This window comes from Cervus elaphus, chromosome 11 (genome assembly GCF_910594005.1).
Source record: "Cervus elaphus chromosome 11, mCerEla1.1, whole genome shotgun sequence".
Taxonomy (NCBI): domain Eukaryota; kingdom Metazoa; phylum Chordata; class Mammalia; order Artiodactyla; family Cervidae; genus Cervus; species Cervus elaphus.
In genome coordinates, this window is record NC_057825.1 from 93,770,003 (window position 1) to 93,788,739 (window position 18,737).

The 18,737-nt window shown below is 47.5% G+C and overlaps 1 long non-coding RNA gene across 8 annotated transcripts in view; it reads left to right on the top strand.

Moving 5' to 3' along the window:
• The window catches only part of LOC122703920, a 42,774-nt gene that overhangs the window by 18,754 nt on the left and 5,283 nt on the right, over nt 1–18,737 (top strand). For 6 of the 8 annotated variants that reach the window (XR_006343659.1, XR_006343656.1, XR_006343664.1 and 3 more), the window contains one exon: nt 6,647–6,950. The exons of the other annotated variants lie outside the window; for them this stretch is intronic. This is a non-coding gene — a long non-coding RNA (uncharacterized LOC122703920). The remainder of the gene's footprint in view (nt 1–6,646; nt 6,951–18,737) is intronic. 8 annotated transcript variants of the gene reach the window in all.

The following is an 18,737-nucleotide window of genomic DNA, read 5'->3' on the forward strand; positions in this document are numbered from 1 at the left end:
CAGTGTCAACAAAGACCACATTGTCTACAAAACCTCAAAGATTTGCTACCTGGTTCTTTGCAGAAAAAGTTTGCTGATTCTTGATATAGTCCATCTGATTCACTGAGCATCTCCTAAAAGTCTACTCCATGTTGAGAAATGTGTTTATAGGAATGTGATTAGTGGCCTTCCTTTGGTGAGATGCTGAGGGCCTTTGGTGATGTGCTTTTGTCTCGGGTGATCAGTACAGGTGCATGGGTAGCAGGAAGTGAGAAGGATGCAGGGTGAGAGCTCATGGTTTGAGAGCAGGTTCTGCCACGATTGTCTTGGTGGCAGGTAGTGATTCGTGGCTGGGCTTTCCTTTGTCTGCGACCTGGAGGGGGAGGTGTTGATGACTCAGAGTGTACCTTTATTAGCACTTCAAGACCTATGTGTGCATGTGTGCTTTGTTGTTCTGTCATATCTGACTCTTTGCGACCCCATGGACTGTAGCCCTCCAGGCTCCTCTGTGGGATTCTCCAGGCAAGAATACTGCAGTGGGTTGCCATCTTTTCCTCCCTCAAGACCTATGTGCTATGCTGTGCTTAGTCGCTCAGTCATGTCTGACTCTTTGCGATCCCATGGACTGTAGCCCTCCAGGCCTCTCTGTCCATGGGGATTCTCCAGGCAAGAATACTGGAGTGCGTTGCCATGCCCTCCTCGAGGGGATCTTCCCAACCCAGGAATTGAACTTAGATCTCCCACACTGCAGGTGGATTCTCCTCCAGAAGATCTTCCTGACTCAGGGATTGAACCCATGTCTCCTGCACTGCAGGCGGATTCGTTACCACTAAGCCCCCAGGAAACCCTGCAGGTGGATTCTTTACAGTCTGAGCCACCAAGGAAGTCCATCAAGACCTGTGATCACCTTCAATTAAAAAAAACAAATGCCTAGGGTCATCATGTGAACTTCTGCTTCAGGCGGAAAGATGGGCCCCTCTGCCGCCAGTGGGGGGTGGGTGAGTCAAGTGGAGAACTCCAGTAGGGGTCAAATGTTTCCTCAGTCATAAGATACTATGTATAGAAGTGTCTTATACTATGTGGCATAGATACTATGTATAAAAGCAGTGAATAAGTGTTATCTCTATTTGCCATGTGAAGAAATGAGAGTCAGTTTATTTAAGATCTAATAAGGGGATGCAACTCCCCTGGTGGCTCAGATGGTAAAGCGTCTGCCTACAATGCTGGAGACTTGGGTTCAATCCCTGGGTCGAGAAGATCTCCTGGAGAAGGAAATGGCAACCCACTCCAGTATTCTTGCCTGGAAAATCCCATGGATGGAGGAGCCTGGTAGGCTACAGTCCATGGGGTCGCCAAGAGTTGGACACGACTGAGCGACTTCACTCACTTCACTCACTCAAGGGATGACAGAGGATGAGATAGTTGGATGGCATCACCGACTCAGTGGACATGAGTTTGAGTAAACTCAGGGAGTTGGTGATAGACAGGGCAGCCTGGCGTGCTGCAGTCCACGGGGTCGCAAAGAGTCAGACACGACTGAGGGACTGAACTGAACTGAAGCCAGTAGAAGCGCCAGAAGCTGTTTGCTGGTTTTCCAGGGCTCCATGTGCATCTGTATGTCATACTTTTGGCCACGGTTTCAGGCATGTTCAGTTCTTCAGTTAGTTTGTCTCTTCCTCCTTCCCTCCCTCTTTCTTTTCTTCACTATTCAGCAATATTTATTCATCTGCTATTAACTAGAAAAAGGGCTGAATTTTTCAGGGAGAGTGATGACTATTTAAAGAAGAGTTGGAAGACTCTTTGGATGGTTTTGTTCTTGGACTCCTATGGCTGGAGTCCTCCAGAAGTAGATTCCCTCACAGTTTCTCCTTAGTTGCCCAAGGGCTTGGTCCTTATCTGTGACATAAAGAGAGAAATGGGGTGGGGAAGGGAGAGTAGTCCTGTCACTCAACAGCGTGTTGCTGGAGGCATTGTTTTAGGTTGTGTGTGTGTATGCTCACATATATGTGTGTTCATGTGCACATATGCATATGTGCATGCATGTGTGCACAGGGCACACAACATATACGCGCACAATGCATGTAAGCATGCATGCACGCATGCGTACACATATGTATGCCTGCACATGTGCACACATGTGTGTACATATGTATATACATGTGCACATGTGAATATGTGTGTGTGTATGTGTATGTATATATGCATGTGTGTGTTTACATATTAAGAAAGAAAAGGGGAACAGAGATGAAATATTGCTAGCAGATTTCACCAACAGCTACAGGATGGAGACAGTCTAGGTTTGGAAACTTTGAAAGTCATGATTTTGTACATGAAGTCCCAGGGAATCCCCATCAGAGACATTTTCAAATATGAATCATTCACTTAGATGATGTATATTAAATAGGCCAGACGTAGACTTACTTGGCCTTACTGTCCCATGCAGTCTTCAGTCATGTTGTAGTCCTTCAGTAATGTGTCTTGTAACTTTTGACATGATGATTTGCAAATATGTGAGGAGGAAGCAGCTCGAACCGGAATACTGAATGTGTTGTGTCCCAGTAGGAGATTTGCCAGTATTTTCCCTGATAGCCATAGTCAGTCTTGTTGGCTACTTATGCTCTTCAGGTAGGCTTGCATCTAAAAGTCACATGATTCTCTGAAACAATGGTGCAAATAAAGTTGCCTCATAAAAACAAAACAAAGTGAACCCTCCAGAATCTTTCATGGTACAGCAGTCAACTGCACAGACCTCTGGGAAGTACAGTAGAAAATCCTTCTCATTCTCCTCTTTCTCCCACATCAGTGACTCACAGTCCTGCTGTCTGAATTTGGAGGAGGGGCATCTGATCCTGCAATCCAGCATTTAAACCATGCTGTTGCTGTTCAGTCGCTCAGTTCTGTCCAACTCTTTGTGACCCCATGAACTTCAGTGCACCAGGCTTCCCTGTCCTTCACAATCTCCTGGAGCTCACTCAAACTCATGTCCATTGAGTCAGTGATGCCATCCAAACATCTCATCCTCTGTTGCCCCCTTCTCCCCTTGCCTTCTTGAAGCTGTGCTGCTCTTCCAATATTCCTAGGACCCAGGATGGTGCTGTTCTCAGAAACGTAATTTGTTTCAGCACAAAAAGCATATTCATTTCAGGATTTAACACTGATACAGATAACACGTTTCCTCTCTAAGAAATTGGTGAGCATTAACCAATTTATTTAACTTCCCTGCCATGAAGTGAATTCACTTCCATTTGCTGTGGGAAAACCCTTCTTTTTCTAATTCTAATCTTATAGCAGGTATTCTACTGAGAAATTGTCACCACGCAGGAAATGTTTTGTAGAGGGGGGAATAAATCTTTCAACACAGTGTAAAATTCCACCAAAATAGATGACCTCCATTTCCACAGCGTCTAAGCCTATTTTTAAGCGATTTAGCAATGCTCCCGAAAAAAGTAAAATCTCGTTGAAAACGGTGGGAACTATTATTGTTACTTACTGCCGTTACTCCCATTGCTGTGTGCAAAGTTCTTGATGATTTATGTGCATTATTTTGAGTTCCTCAGAAAGGACAGCTTGAGGAAAAGCTCACATGCTGTCTGTTCTGTGGAGGTTCAATCCACAGATAGGATGTGATGAAGGATCTTGAGATGGAGAGTTACCTTGAATAATCTGTATGCATGCTCAGTCACGTCCGACTCTTCAGTGACCGCATGGACTGTAGCCCGCCAGGCTCCTCTGTCCATGTGACTTCCCAGGCAAGAATACTGGAGTGGGTTGCCATTTCCTCCTCCAGGGGATCTTCTTGACCCGGGGATTGAACCTGCGTCTCCTGCATTGGCAGGAGGGTTCTTTACCTGTAGAGCCACCTGGAAAACCCTGGATTATCTGCATAGGTCCTAAATCCAGTTGTAACTGTCCTTTTAATAAGAAGAGGCAGAGACAGAGGCAGATTTAATACACAGAAGAGAAGAAGGCAGTGTGACCACCAGGCAGGGGCTGCAGTAATGGTGTGACCACCAGCCAAGGGATGTGGGCCTCACCAGATGCCCAAAGAGGCAAGGAAGGGACCCTCCCCTGCAGTCCCCCGAGGGAGTGCGGCCCCTGCCGACAGCTCCACGTGGGCCAGTGGCGCTGGTTGCAGGCTGTGTGAGCCGCCAAGTTTGGGGTAGCTTGTCACAGCAGCCGCAGGGCAGTAATGCAGGTGCATTCTCCCAGAGCACGAACTCTGATGTCTCAGGGGAGACTGATCTGGAGGAGGGAGGGGAGGAAGAAAGTTTATCTGCAGTTCTCACCTCTGATTGGTCAACCGCTTCCCTGAAGGGACACCGGGCGCATGTGTGCTCAGTCACTTCAGTCCTGTCCGACTCTGCAACCCCGGGACTGTGGCCCACCAGGCTCCTCTGTCCATGGGATTCTCCAGGCAAGAATACTAGAGCGGGTTGCCATTTCCTTCTCCAGGGGATCTTCCGGACCCAGGGATTGAACTCGCATCTCATATGTCTCTTGCATTGGCACTACTTTACCAGTTTTGCCACCTGGGAAGCCTGTATCATTTGCAATCACATCTTATTTCTTTTGCTCAGTTCTAACAGTTTGCCTATTGATAATGGTGATCATCATCTTCCTCCCTGCAGTCATCACACCAGCAGATCGCCTTACCCTGGAAAGGCTTCTCATGACAGTTGCTTTCACTCTACTGCTCAGAAGACTCGTCTTTCAGTGAGCTTCCCCCCAGGCATTATGCTGAAATCATATTTCCAGGGGACAGAGATAGATGTGGTGTACTTATCTGATTAAACTGCCTGTTGTTTTAAATCTATTTTCACAGAGGCTCTTTCCTCCAGAAGACAGTCAGTGACACAACGCATTAAAAACTATATCTGTATCAGTGGTTTCCTCTGTGGTATTTATGTAGTGTGTGCACGTGTGTGTGCGCACATGTGTGTGTGTGCACGTGTGGGATCACGTGCTAACCCCGTTGGCCCCTTGTTAGGATGGATACGCATGTGACAGTTATGAAACAGTTGCAGCTAAAACAATCAAGTTTGGTTACATACGTGATTTATCTTTATCTACAGTGAATACATTTATTGTCTTCCAAAAATCATTGTCTAGAACTATGGGAATACAAGAAAAGATATTTGCAGTCAGATGTCTGGAGGTCAAAAGCCAGTGTGGTTCATAAAGGGAGGGAAATCAAAGATTCCAAACCCACATGAAAAATTCTTCCTAACAGATGTTAGAGCTTTTGAGTCAGAAAATTTGTGTTTTCAAGCACATTGTGGAGGAGCGAGGATTTATTTTTATTTTGTAAAGATTTATTTGTTTATTTTAGTTTTGGCTGCACCGGGTCTGCACTGTTGTGCTCGGGCTTTTCTCTGGTTGCGGCGATCAGGGGCTGCTCTTGGTTGTGGTGTGAGGGCTTCTCCTGGCGGTGGCCCTTGTTGCAGAGCACAGGCTCGGGTGCGCCGGCTTCAGCAGCTGCAGCACGCATGCTCGGCAGTGGCAGCTTCCAGGGCCAGTAGTTGTGGCTCGAGGGCTTAGTTGTTTACGGACCAAGGATCAAACCCATGCCCCCTGCATTGGCAGGCTGATTCCTAAACACTGGACCACCAGGGAAGCCCTCAAGGATTTAGGATTAACATTGATTCATTGTTACTGAATGTTTATAACATCACTTTGACTAGAGAGGTACATGATATGAAGTACAGTCAAAAGTTAATACATTAAATTGTTACATGGATGCATACTTTATTGACCAACTAAAAAATGATGGAATTGTGTGAAACGCCAAATACATGAATTACATTAAAATGTAACAAGAAAGCCCTCCTCACCCAGTGAATGGCAGACCCACCACTGTCACGGGCAGGTCAGCAGCAGGCCTCTCTTCCAGACTATTTTTCTAATATTTCTGCTTTTCAGCAGGGCCTGGGGACCACGATGTCGGATATCCCAGCCCTTGGCACTGCCCACATTAGAACCTTCATTAATCTATGAGTTCTTTGCCTCCCCCCATCTTACCCAAAGAATAATGCCTCCCCCAGAATTACACAAAAATCAATGGCCAAGTTAATTGAAATCTGGATCTCTTAATGTTTTCCCCTTTCTTAAGTGATTACTTGGTTTCTGAAGAGTGAAGTTGAACTCAGAGGATGGCTTTAACTGGTGGGGAGGGGGATGAATTCATAAAAGAAGGGATAGATCATTTTCCAAGTGATTGACAGACATATAGGATTTCATTTCAAATTTTACATGGAGGCTTTAGGAATGTTGGGTTCCCTGGTAGTTCAGACAGTAAAGAATCTGCCTGCAATACAGGGACCCAGGTTTGATCCTTGGGTGGGGAAGATCCTCTGGAGAAGGGAATAGTAACCCACTCTGGTCTTCTTGCCTGGAGGATCCCATGGACAGAGGAGCCTGGTGGGCTATAGTCCATGGGGTCACAAAGAGTCAGACAAGACCGAACAACTAACACTTTCAACACTTGTGGGTTACAGACTGCTATAAAATACAAAAAGTATGACAGGAGGGAGCCAAATTACAGGCCAAACACCTACGATACGCAGACTCCAATTATCAGGAAAGTGAGAATCCTTAAAATAAAGAAGCTGGACACCTTTCTAGTGGTCAGTCACCTCCGTCACCTTCTTTCTTCCTTCTTCCTTCCCAGGTTCCCTGGGAGGAGGAAAGAGAAGAAGCCGACCTCCTTCAGAGCATCTCTAGCTCTTTAAGGACTCAGCAGAGCCTGAAGCTGGGCCATGGAAATGCCATGATCACTAGTTCCATCCAGTAACAGTCCTGAAAACTCTTAGTTGCTCAGTTGTGTCCGACTCTTTGCGACCCAACGGACTGCAGCCTGCCAGGCTCTTCTGTCCATGGGATTTCCCAGGCAAGAATACTGGAGTGGGTTGCCATTTCCTTCTCCTGAGGATCTTCCCCACCCAGGGATCGAACCTGGGTCTCCTGTGTCGCAGGTGGGTTCTTTACTGGTCTGAGCCACTAGGGAAGCCCAGAACACGCAAAGTAAATGCTACTTCGCTGGATCCTCACGTCAATTTGCTGAGGCAAGTGGGACCACTATTTTGATCTCTGCCTTGTAGAGGAAGAAGCAGAGGGTCCAATGAGTTCGAATTTGTCCAAGATGACCCAACCAGTGATGGGGGTCAGGAGGCATGGGTCTTCAGGCTTTTAGGGGAAGAGAGAGGAAGTGGAGGGCCAGGCACTTACCTTGTTGGAGCTCTGGCTGGCAGGGGGTCAGCAAGGCTCATCTTCAGCCAGTTGGGACCCCCGTGCTTGCTTGATGCCAAGCAGACCATTGGGTGCTGTGGTTCAGAATTCTGGTTTCCACCCTCATTGGTGTCTGCAACTTCCAGAACACTCAGACGAAGGGCTCTGAAAAGCATCTGGTCAAGCTTTGCAAAGGGAGAAAGCTTATCCTCCCATTCCTGAAGCCCCGAAGTCAGGGATTTGATTATGCTTATCATGATCTCAGCTTCCACTGCTCCAAATGCGATTAGTTTTGTAATTAGTTAATGTCATTACCTGTCATCAAATCCAGACAACGTTGGGCTCCAAAACCTCCCGTGGCAGAGAAACCCACAACCTGACATCTTTCCACTGCTCAACACAGAGTTTCTTTAATAATCCTGGCAACCGTCCCCTTCTTCCTAGACCACAGGTCCGAAAGTTAGGAGAAAGACATACTTCTTGTATTTTTTTTTAAAAGGCCATTTAAAATTCTTTGGTCCCTTTCCCCCAAACTTTTCTTCACTCCAAGCAAAGCATAAATATAATCTTTTCAGCAACTCTTCTATGCTTTTCCATTTCTCTTCTTATATATGTCTGCTGTGTTTTGCTCTGGGCAGAATGGTCAAAGTAAGAACTGGTTTACCGTAGGGAAACACCCTGTTAAGGACTATTTTTACCTTTTATAAAATGCTGCCTGTTACCTACTTGCTGTAAGTCCTGGGCGAGTGGTTTTCTTCTTTGCTCCTCTTCAGGAGTTCAGTAAATACTCTCTGAGTGCCCACTGTGTGTGGGCAGTTGTGGGCACTTGGGACCCAGCAGGGGATAGACTGTATCCTGGTCCTCTGGGAGCTAAGGTCTGGTGGGAAAAGAAGGTGAAAGGAAAGTCGGCCCTGTGGGGGCTGGACATCTTCCGCGTGCCCCTTCGGACCCCTCGCTTTACCCCTCTGTCATGTGGGAAGGGACACCGGAAATGTGTCAGGAGCCTCTTTGCCCCCGGGGTTTGCCCCTAAACTGGGGAGCAGAATGGTGGGTTCAGTGTGATGATGGCACCGTCCCCTCTTATGGCCTGAGGGTGACATGGTCACTTTTCTGTTGGTTAGGAATCCATCCTCCCAAGGCTGCTTCCAGCCCAGGGTGATAACTGCTCATCCCAAGAACCCTTCCATAAACAGACTGCTTGTTAAGGTCTCCCTGGTCACCTGCTTGAAGGCTGCTCTTGTCCCCAGGGCACCCTGGGGTCAGAAGGCAGTGCTGTGGGACCCACATCTCTTCCGTGCCCAGGGCATCGCCTTGTCACCTGCACATTTTTGGACTAAAGGTCCACGGGTTTCAGGCTGCATTGTTCCCTGTGACTCCACGACTCGTTCCTAAGGCACGTGACGGTCCATCACCACTATATGTGTATCACTGTGTGTGATGAAATAAACACGTGTTTATTTCATGTGTCCTCTGACCCTGCTTGGCCAGTTCTCAGTGCCATCCGGATTCCAGGGGGCAACGAGGACCGGCCCGTCCACAGGCCAGTTCAGCAAGGCCTCCATGGCCTGCACGAATGTGTCTAGCACCTCAGTGTGGCCACGGAGACCCTCCACCCCTGGTCCTGCTTCCTGCCCTGCCGGGTGAGGCTTTATCTTTTTTTAAAGGTAGTCATTTTAATTTTTTATTGTCCTGCTGCTGCTGCTGAGTCGCTTCAGTCATGTCCGACTCTGTGTGACCCCATAGACGGCAGCCCACCAGGCTTCCCCATCCCTGGGATTCTCCAGGCAAGAACACTGGAGTGGGTTGCCATTTCCTTCTCCAATGCCTGAAAGTGAAAAGTGAAAGTGAAGTAGTTATAAAAAATGCACCTCTATGGAAAAACCATTGTTGTTGTTGTTCAGTCACTAAGTTGTGTCTGACTCTTTGTGACCTCATGGACCGTAGCCCATCAGGCTCCTCTGACATGGGATTTTTCCAGGCAAGGATACTGGAGTGGGTTGCCATTTCCTTCTGCAGGGAATCTTCCCAACCCAGGGATTGAACTTGAGTCTCCTGCATTGGCAGGCAGATTCTTTACCACTGAGCCACCAGAGAAGCCCAAGGAAAAAACCATAGAGAACATAAAACACAGAAGTGAAGTTAAAAACTATGTCTCGCTGACATACAGAAGCACCATGAACGTTTGGGATGTATTAAGGGGGCATTGTCTTTAGCTTAGGGGTGGGGAGCACTTTCATCTCTGGCCAGGCCACCTCTGCTGACCAGGGTCTGTCTTTTCTAAAGTTTTACAGATTCTCAGGCTCTTCAGCCTGCCCAGTTCACACTGGGCTGAACTGTCCACTTCAGCCAAACCAAGTATTTTCCTTGTCTGGATTTAAGCTTTTGTTTGTATTTCGGGGAGTGAATCTGGGCTGTGAGCTCTGCAGTTCGTGGCGTCGTCTCTTCTGGAAACAAGGTCCAAGGGCTCAGACGGCCGGGAGCACGCCCACCTAGGTGGGTGGTTTATGTGCTTAGGAAGCCCCGATGGACGCCATCCGGGTCAACTCTGCGGCTCTGCCCAAGGTTTTCAGGGTTACTCCGTACTTCCCCCCAGGGACCTCAGCGTGTGTTAAAGCCACGCCAGGATTTCCTGTGCAAAAAGCCCTTGAAATATGAAGTTCCCCATTCCTCCTGATGATAAAAGGGATGCAGAAAGAAAAAAAAAATAACAGCTTCGTTACCTGATGGTATTTATTAGTTAGCTTCTCACGGAAAGAGTGATGAGAGATTTCCTATGGATTTTGGTTTATCCTCTGGAGAATTTGTCTGTAAAAAGCCACGGAGTGGCCGCTGTTCCTGTGGATGTGTTTTTTGTCTGTGACAAGTGAAACAAGGATAATTCTCTTCGTTGGGTGATGCACTCAAGAATCATTCAGTAGAAGTTTCGGTTTAAAGCTCTTTTAGTTTCCAACAGCTTATTAAAAAACACGCTCCAGTCTGGCTAAAAAATATCCTCAGGAAACCAGGCTGGAAGAAGAGGGGGTGAGGCAGGAATGAGCTATTTAGCTTTTCTTGGAAAATGGCATAATTCTCGGAGGAATGAAAGGCCGAGCATTCCCCGGATTTTTCTCAGGCACACGTGCCAGTCCACAAAGCGCTGAAACCCCAGACACAGAACCTGGATTGATTTCACTCTCAGTCACTCAGGTGTTGGTGGCACAGAATAAACACCACCCAGAACGCAGTGCCTGGAATTACCAGAAGTTCCCGGGTGCAGCGTCATTTTAGGCAGCACTTTCGGCTTTTACCTTGGGATAGTAAGGCAGTCATTCCGTCCACACGAGCAGAAGATTTCACTCTGTAAAAAAGAAATCTGAAATCAACTGATGTCTGGGACGAATCTGCTGAGTGAATTTATTGAGGTGGCCGAAATTTTGTTCAGGTTTTTCTGTAACATCTGACTCTTTGCAACTCCACGGACTGTAGCCCACCAGGCTCCTCTGTCCATAGGATTTCCCAGGCAAGAATACTGGAGTGGGTTACCATTTCCTCCTCCAGGGGATTGTCCCGACCCAGGAATCAAACCCGGGTCTCCTGCATTGCAGGCAGATTTTTTACTCTCTGAGTCACCAGAGAAGCCCCTAAGATCTTTCCCTGCATGAGGTAATTGAATTCTAATCATAGCCATGTGACAAGTTGTTTTCACTCCCATTCTAAAGGTGAGCAAAATGAGTCTTAAGGATATTAATTTGCTTTAGATCACAGGGACGGAAGCTGCTAAACTAGGATTGTCTTGGGGACATGGAAGCAGCCTCTCTATTTGTTGTTGTTCAGTCACGAATTCGTGTCCAACTCTTTGCAACCCCATGGGCTGTAGCATGACAGGCTTCCCTGTCCTTCACTATATCCCGGAGTTTGCTCAAACTAATACCCATGGAATTGGTGATGCCATCCAACCATCTCATCCTCTGTTGCCCTCTTGTCCTCCTACCCTCAATCTTTCCCAGCATCAGGGTCTTTTCCAATGATTCAGCTCTTTGCATCAGGTGGCCAAAGTATTGGAGCTTCAGCTTCAGCATCAGTCCTTCCAATGAACATTCAGGGTTGATTTTCTTTAGGACGGGCTGGTCTGATCTCCTTGCAGTTCAAGGGACTCTCAAGAGTCTTCACCAGCACCATAATTCGAAAGTATTTCCCTCCCTTTAAATTAGTGCATTGGGCTCTGGGGTTACCTGCTGTTTGCATATTCTTACATGGTGAGTGAAGAGCTGAATGGGAAAACTTAGGTGTGAAAACAGAAACACACCTGGATATTTTCTGAGCTTCAGAGCTGATAAGGAAGGGGAGGGAGGAGCATGTTGATGTCCCCTGCAGTGATGCCCCACAGCCTGAGGTCCTGCTGACCCTGCAGCTCCCCAGAGCTCTGTTACATGGCCAGGGATCCTCGGGGGTGGGTCGCTGTCCTCTGATCAAAGACAGTTTGCACAAGTGCTCTGTTCCCCATGGACAAGCTCCAGGATGTTTTCTGCTCAGAGGGAGTCTAGGAACCTGCAGCAGATGGCTAGTTTTCTCCAAACCTGCCTTCCTTTCTCCCTGGATGTGAAGTCACTCATCTAGAGACTTTACCTCCCACCTTCTCCTCAGGACAAACCACTACATTTTTGCCCATAAAATGTGGGCCGAAGCATTGTGAGCAGCCTCTGTTCTTCACCGGGCATCGCTCTTCCTCCCCTCCTCATCTTTCTCCCTGAGGACTGGAACTTGGATGGGCTGGGACTGCATTGAACCAAGCAGACGCACAGTGCCTGGCAGGACAGTGGAATGACAATAGGCAAAGAATCTGGATTTCTTCATTGCCATGTGAAACAGAGCATCCTGCCTGCCTGGACTGTCCAGTCCAGAGAGTTATGTGAAAGAGAAAATGATTTGATCCTGTGAGCCACTATATTTGGGGATCTGTTTAATCTAAGAGCTGAGATTTTTACCCTGAATAATATACAACATTACTGGGTGGGGAAGTAGAGCCTTGATTTCAAGTCAATACTTTGTCTTCCTTTAGGTTTTTCTTCTTTCCTTCCGTCCACAAATATTCATTGCTGTTGTTGTTTAGTCATTTAGTCATGTCCAAGTCTTTTGTGACTCCATGGACTGTGGCCATCCAGGCTTCTCTGTCCATGGGATTTCTTAGGCAAGAATACTGGAATGGGTTACCATTTCCTTCTTAAGAGGGTCCTCCTGACCCAGGGATTGAACTCAAGTCTTCTGCATTGGCAAATAGATTCTTTAACTGCCAAGCCACCAAGGAAGCCCCACAAATATTTACTGAGCACCTACTGTGTACCAGCACTGTGCAAGTTCCTGGTGATGCTAAGAGATCTGTGCCTGTATCTTCCTGGATTCTGCCTTCTTGTAGTGGAGATTGACCACAGCAAACGGATGGATGTTAAATTAAGACTATCCACTTACAGACTGGACTATGAAGGATGTAGCCTTGGGGCTGGGGAGAGAGAAATGGGTGAGAAAAAGCTACTTTAACTAGCACTGCTCTGTGCTGAGACCTCAAGCTGTCAGGAAGCCAGGCAAGCAGGCAGAGTGGAGCATGTGCAAAGGCCCTGGGACAAGGAAGAATCTGAGCTCAAGGGACTGAAGATGGGGGTGGAGGAGGGTCGAATGCGCTAGAAGATGGGTCATACCCTTGAGGCTGGGTCTGGGTTTCACTCTCTGTGTCCTGGAAACTGTTGAGTTCACAAGAAGTGTCTGTGTATGTGTGAGGGTCGGGTGGGGACAGATAGATCACCTGATTATTTTATAAAGTCACTTCTGCTGCTTTATGGATAAAGGACTTTGAAAAGACAAGATTCCTCACCATTGCCACGGGCTGTTGTGGTCCTGGCAAGTGGTGGTTGAGAAAAGTTATTCAAAAAATCGTGGAAGAATTTCTCTAATCATGTAATATTTGAATTCCTTAAAAAAAATATGTCCAAGCCAGTTGTTTGAAGAATTAAGTTGCAAGAGAGTTTCTTTCTTCTTCTTTTTTAAAAAGTCTTTAGTGAATTTGTTTCTGTTTCATGTTTTGATTTTTGGCTGCAAGACATGTGGAATCTTAGCTTCCTGACCAGGGTTCGAACCTAGACCCCCTGCATTAGAAGGTGAAGTTTTAACCACTGGACCAGCAGAGAAGTCCTGCAGAAGGGTTTCTTGGACCACATGCTGTCCAGTTGCAAGCAGGCTGGGAAAAGCTGGCCGTGGTTCTGCGATGCTATTCTCCTGACCACATTCATCGTTTTGGGTTGTGGGTGAGGCTGGAGGAAGGGGTTGGAGGAGCTGTGATGGGGTTTTTGAAAGCTTCTTAGGGGCCTGGTCTTTGGAATTTCTGCCTCTGGTTTAGAGACAGCAAAGGAGGAAATGGAAATGTTAATTTCTGAAACCTTCCTGGACCACCGCAACCCATTTTTCTCAAGCAAGTGAAATCTGTGTTTAAGGACCATCCTTTCCTTCCAAAATTAATTTTTAAGTGCAATTTGACCTCTTAAAGATCAACATTCTGACTCCTTTAGCAATAACTCTGAACAAGTAAGTTATCTCAGGAAGGAGATGACAGAGCTCCCGAACACGCTGGTGTCTGTGCAGTGACTATGGGGATTTTCTTTCGAAGGTTTTCTTTTTCCCCTGATTTACTGAGATAAATGGACATCATGTTGTGTAACTTTAGGTTTACCACGTATGGATTTGATACATGTATATTGCAAATTTCTATTTTTTCTAAACACTGTCCTCAAAAATAGGAAAATGATTTCTCTCAAATTCATTTTAATTTGTTTTATTTTATTTTGATTTCTATTTCTTAGAGGGGTGATATAAGGATCTGAAATAGTCTGTGTTAAGTATACCGTCAGACTCCTTTGTGGGGTTCGTGTTTGCATATCTGAAACATCTAAAGAGAAAGGAAGTCCAGGTTTCAACTTCTGCACATCAGGAAATAGTTACGTGTCCCAGCCTGGCCTTGCAGATGGGCTGGTGTGGCGGGCTGGCCTCCTTTCTCCCCACCCCCATCCTTTCCATCTCTCACCCCAAGGCATTTCTGGGTATGCTTGACCGCCCTGGAGAATGGCTGGCGGTCAGCATAGCTGCTCCATGGGAATCAGCCTTGGAGCTGGGCTCTCCAGGGGGCGGGACAAGGGGCCAGGGAAGTGGGGTCAAGCACACCTGGGTTTCCTGGGATAAGGTTTCCCCGAGTGCGTCCCTGGGAGAGGCCTGGGGAGTCAGATCAGACGTGCTGGCTCAGAGCCTCAGCTGGGCTTCTCTGGGCCTGGGTCCCAGGACAGGGAAGGCTGATGAGATGGACATGGCAAACGCAGAGGGCTTCTGAGAAAAAAGAGCCTGCTCCGCGCTGTCCCCTGGGAGTACACCGTCAGGCCCCCCAGCTGGGGACGGATGATTGAGCTCTCCTCCAGGAAGACCCGATTGTCTTCATCAGACAATTCACTAGTAGCCTGTATTCAAGGCTAGTCACCACTCAGCACACAGCCGCTGAGTCAGGAATCAAGAAAACATCCTGTTTTATTTTGGTTCTGACTTTGCATAAGCTTCACCCAACCCTTGTCACCTTTCCAAAAACCCAGGATTCCAGGACTTCCCCAGCAGTCCAGTGGTTCAGACTTCACCTTCCGATGCAGGGGTGTGGGTTTCATCCTTGGTCAGGGAGCTAAGCTCCTATGTGTCTCATGGCCAAAAAGCCATAACACAAAACACAAGCAATATTGTAAAAAATTCAATAAAGACTTTAAAAGCGATCCACATAAAAAAATTAATCTTGAAAACACCCCAGATATATAGGATTCCTGTCTGGAAAGGATTGGTCTTTTCATTCCAAGAAGAAGTTAAGTCTGTGTTGAACTGTGATAAAATGGGCATATTAAGGATCAAAACCAAACAGAGCAGAAAGATGAGATTCTTCTTTGGTTGGAGGGTTTGTTTTTTTTTTTTTTTGTAGAAAATACTCCTGAGAAAAGGCAAGATGGAAATGTGTACGTATATGTGTGTTTATGAGTATATTTTTAAAAAATGAACTCTAAGTGGAAAGGAGAGAAGAATGAAGAAATTTGGGTGAATCTGTGAGATTGCCACAATTTATGAGAGTTTAAAAAGGCAATTTCTTTTTCAGGAGCCAATTCCTAATTTCCCACATAAAAGTATGGGAATTGAATGGTAAATCCTTCTCTGCTGACAAGACCCCTGAAAAGAGTTGGGAGAAAGAGTTACTGTCCCGTTTCCATTCATGTGTCTTGAAAGCCCGTGGCTGCGAAAGTGCCCGGGACCCACAGAGGCCCGGGTTTCAAAGCTGCCCGGTGACTTTTCAGAAATGATCTATTGTGGGCCTTTGTTTCGCCCGGGTCGCCCTCGTTTTGTTCTGCTCGGCCTCTATCAGTCTTCTGCCGCTGCCATTAATCCACCCTGTCTCTCCTCCCCATTCAGAGGCGCGTTTTAACCCTGCCCCGCACAGGGCGCCGGCTTGAAAGGCTGAAAGGCTGAGCATCACTGCGGGTAGGGGGACGGGAAGGCGGGCGGTGGGAGTGAGGGAGGGGTGGAGGGAGGGGTGGAGGGAGGGGGCGCGGGGCGGGGAGAGGCGGCGGGCGGGGGTCCCGGGTGCGCAGGCTCACCCGGGGCCAGGGTGTCCAGGAAGCGAAGAACAGGGGAGCCTGTGGTATCAACCGGCTCTGTCTGTCTGCTGGGAGATGGACAGAACCTTGTTTTCTCACAGGGTCACCATCGGGCTAAGCCGCCTGTTCGGGCACTGGGAACTCCTGGAGCCTGCAGATGAGGCGGCCCTTATTTTTCTGTTTTGGTTTGACGTCCTTGCTTGTAGTTACCAGGCTCCTTGTAGGTCGAGGGTTGTCAGACTGGGATTAGGTGGCAAGAGAGACAGTGATTCATATTGATAAAAAAGAAGAATTAAATCAGAAAGCTATTGTTTAGTTAGTCCTCCTGGAAGTCTGATTATATTCAGTCATATCCTAAGTAGAGGAGAAGCTCCGGTTTTACCTCCTCCTATGCTGCACGGCACCCATTTTTAATGGTGCACGGGGATCGTCCGAAAGTCCCAAGGGCCCTGAGAGATGCTGCATTATAAAGTAGAAACAAACATTCCCCAAGTGCCCTCTGCGTCACATCATCGGTGGTTCTGACGACACAGCCAGTGGGAGTCAGCAAGGGGCCCTGCTCCTCCCGGTCCTTCAGGGACCCCTGGCGGTGGAGAGTCAGTCTCCACCTGTGCACCCACCATCCCCACGGACTGAAGAAGCCATCTTTCAAATCTTTCACCACCACGATGAAATCTCCAGCTCAGGTGAACCTTCCCCAGCACTTAGTCCAGAGGCTGCAGCCAACAGCCAGCCCTGGGGGGTTCTGTCTCTGGGGCCCAGGAGAAGGAAGAGGCAAACCAGCCACCCACCAGCCAGGACATATCCTGCATAAGCTCTCGGGGATGAGGGGAGGGATATACCTGCCAAAACAAACAAACAAACAACAGGGCAGCAAAGTATATTCAAAGTTTTGGTGGTGGTGGTTTAGTTGCTAAAGTTATGTCCAACCTTTGCGACCCCATGGACTGTAGCCTGCCAGGCTCCTCTGTCCATGGGATTTCCTCCAGGCAAGAATACTGGAGTGGGGTGCTATTTCCTTCTCCAGGGGAATCTTCCCAACCTAGGGCTCAAACTCTGGTCTCCTCCATTGCAGGCAGATTCTTTACTGACTGAGCCACCAGGGAAGCCCAAATGTTTTTACTGCATAGGAGAGTCAAGGATTAATGATTTCAGGGCTTCCCATGTGGCTCTTGGACTTCCCAGGTGGGGCTAGTGGTAAAGAACCCACCTGCCAATGTAGGAGATGCAAGGACTCAGGTTCAATCCCTGGGTTAGGAGGATCCTCTGCAGAAGGAAATGGCAACCCACTCCAGTATTCTTGCCTGGGAAATCCCATGGACAGAGGAACCTGGCTGGCTGTAGTCCATGCTGAAGTTCCAATACTTTGGCCACCTGATATGTAGAGCTACACATTGGAAAAGACCCTGATGCTTGGAAAGACTGAGGGCAGGAGGAGAAGGGGGCGACAGAGGATGAGATGGTTGGCATCACTGACTCAGTGGACTTGAGTTTGAGCAAACTCCAGGAGATAGTGAAGGTCAGGGAATTGTGGCGTGCTGCAGTCCATGGGGTCACAAAGAGTTGGACACAACTGAGCGACTGAACAACAAATGATTTGACGATAACATACTTCATTATAGCTCCCACTATCATTTGGGCTGCCTGACCTCAGGCAAATCACTATCCCATGGGGTGTCCATTTCATCCCAGACAGAGGTTCAGTGGGTCTGGATCTGTGGTTCTCAAACCCGAATGGGCTTTAGATCAGGGCAGGACTTAGTAAAGCATTAATGCAAGACCTCATCTCTAGCATCTCTGATTCAGCAGGTTGGGGGAGGCAGGAGGCAGGACTCTGCATTTCTAACAAGTTTCCAAGTGATGCTAATGCCGCTGGTCCAGAGAACACACTTTCAGATGGGCTCTAGCTGAACTGGAGAGTCGGACATATCTAGAAAACCCAGCCTTTTCTGCATGGGATGAGGTAGAATCAGCTGAGGGAGGTGACTGCTGGCGACAGGAGAATTTTCACGTGGAAATTTGACTGAAAAGCGATTCGTCGGAGCATCACTAACCTTTAACCTTTTCTGAGAGCGCATTTGCATGCTGGGTTGACACATCGCATTTAAAGACACATCTCAATTACAGTATGTGGTCCAGACGGCTGCCCTTGTGGGGACAGAGGCGGCCACTAAACTCTGAGCAATTACTTAAAATTAGACTTGTCAGATTTGTTTAGGGTGACCAGGCAAGTACATACATTGACCCAGTGTCAGTCTTCCTGGAGAGACGTTCTAATGATTTTGTATATCAGTCAAACTGTTCAAATACTAATGCCGTCTTCATGCTTTAATCACCATTCTAGTCAGATGTCATTTTTAGAAGCCCTTAGGGATTTGCATGCTTTAATGATTCTTCAATACCCAAACCAAGCATTCTTTAATTGGTGTAAATTGAGCAGTGTTCCAATGCAAACAAGGAGGGGCCACACTGATCAATGATGCTGTGCGTGTCTGGCTATTGGAAAGCCATTGCTGTTAGCTCAAGTAACAAATCCTCAGCTCCATCCACCTTGGAGGAAAACCAGCTGGTGGAGCCGACAGATACTGTTGCTAGTTGTCATGATTTGGAAGCACAGAACAATTTGAGATCCCCAACCTCATCTTTTAGGAAAAGGGATAAAAAAATCCATCATAAAACACTCTCTGTTCCAGTGTCAGAAACTGCATTCAGAATCTGCCTGCCAAAGCAGGAGACACAAGAGACGCACATTCGATCCCTGTGTCGGGAAGATCCCCTGGAGGAGGAAATGGCAACCCACTCCAGTATTCTTGCCTGGGAGATCCCATGGATTGAGGAGCGTGGTGGGCTACAGTCCATGGGGTCGCAAAGGGTCGGACATGACTGAGAATGTAC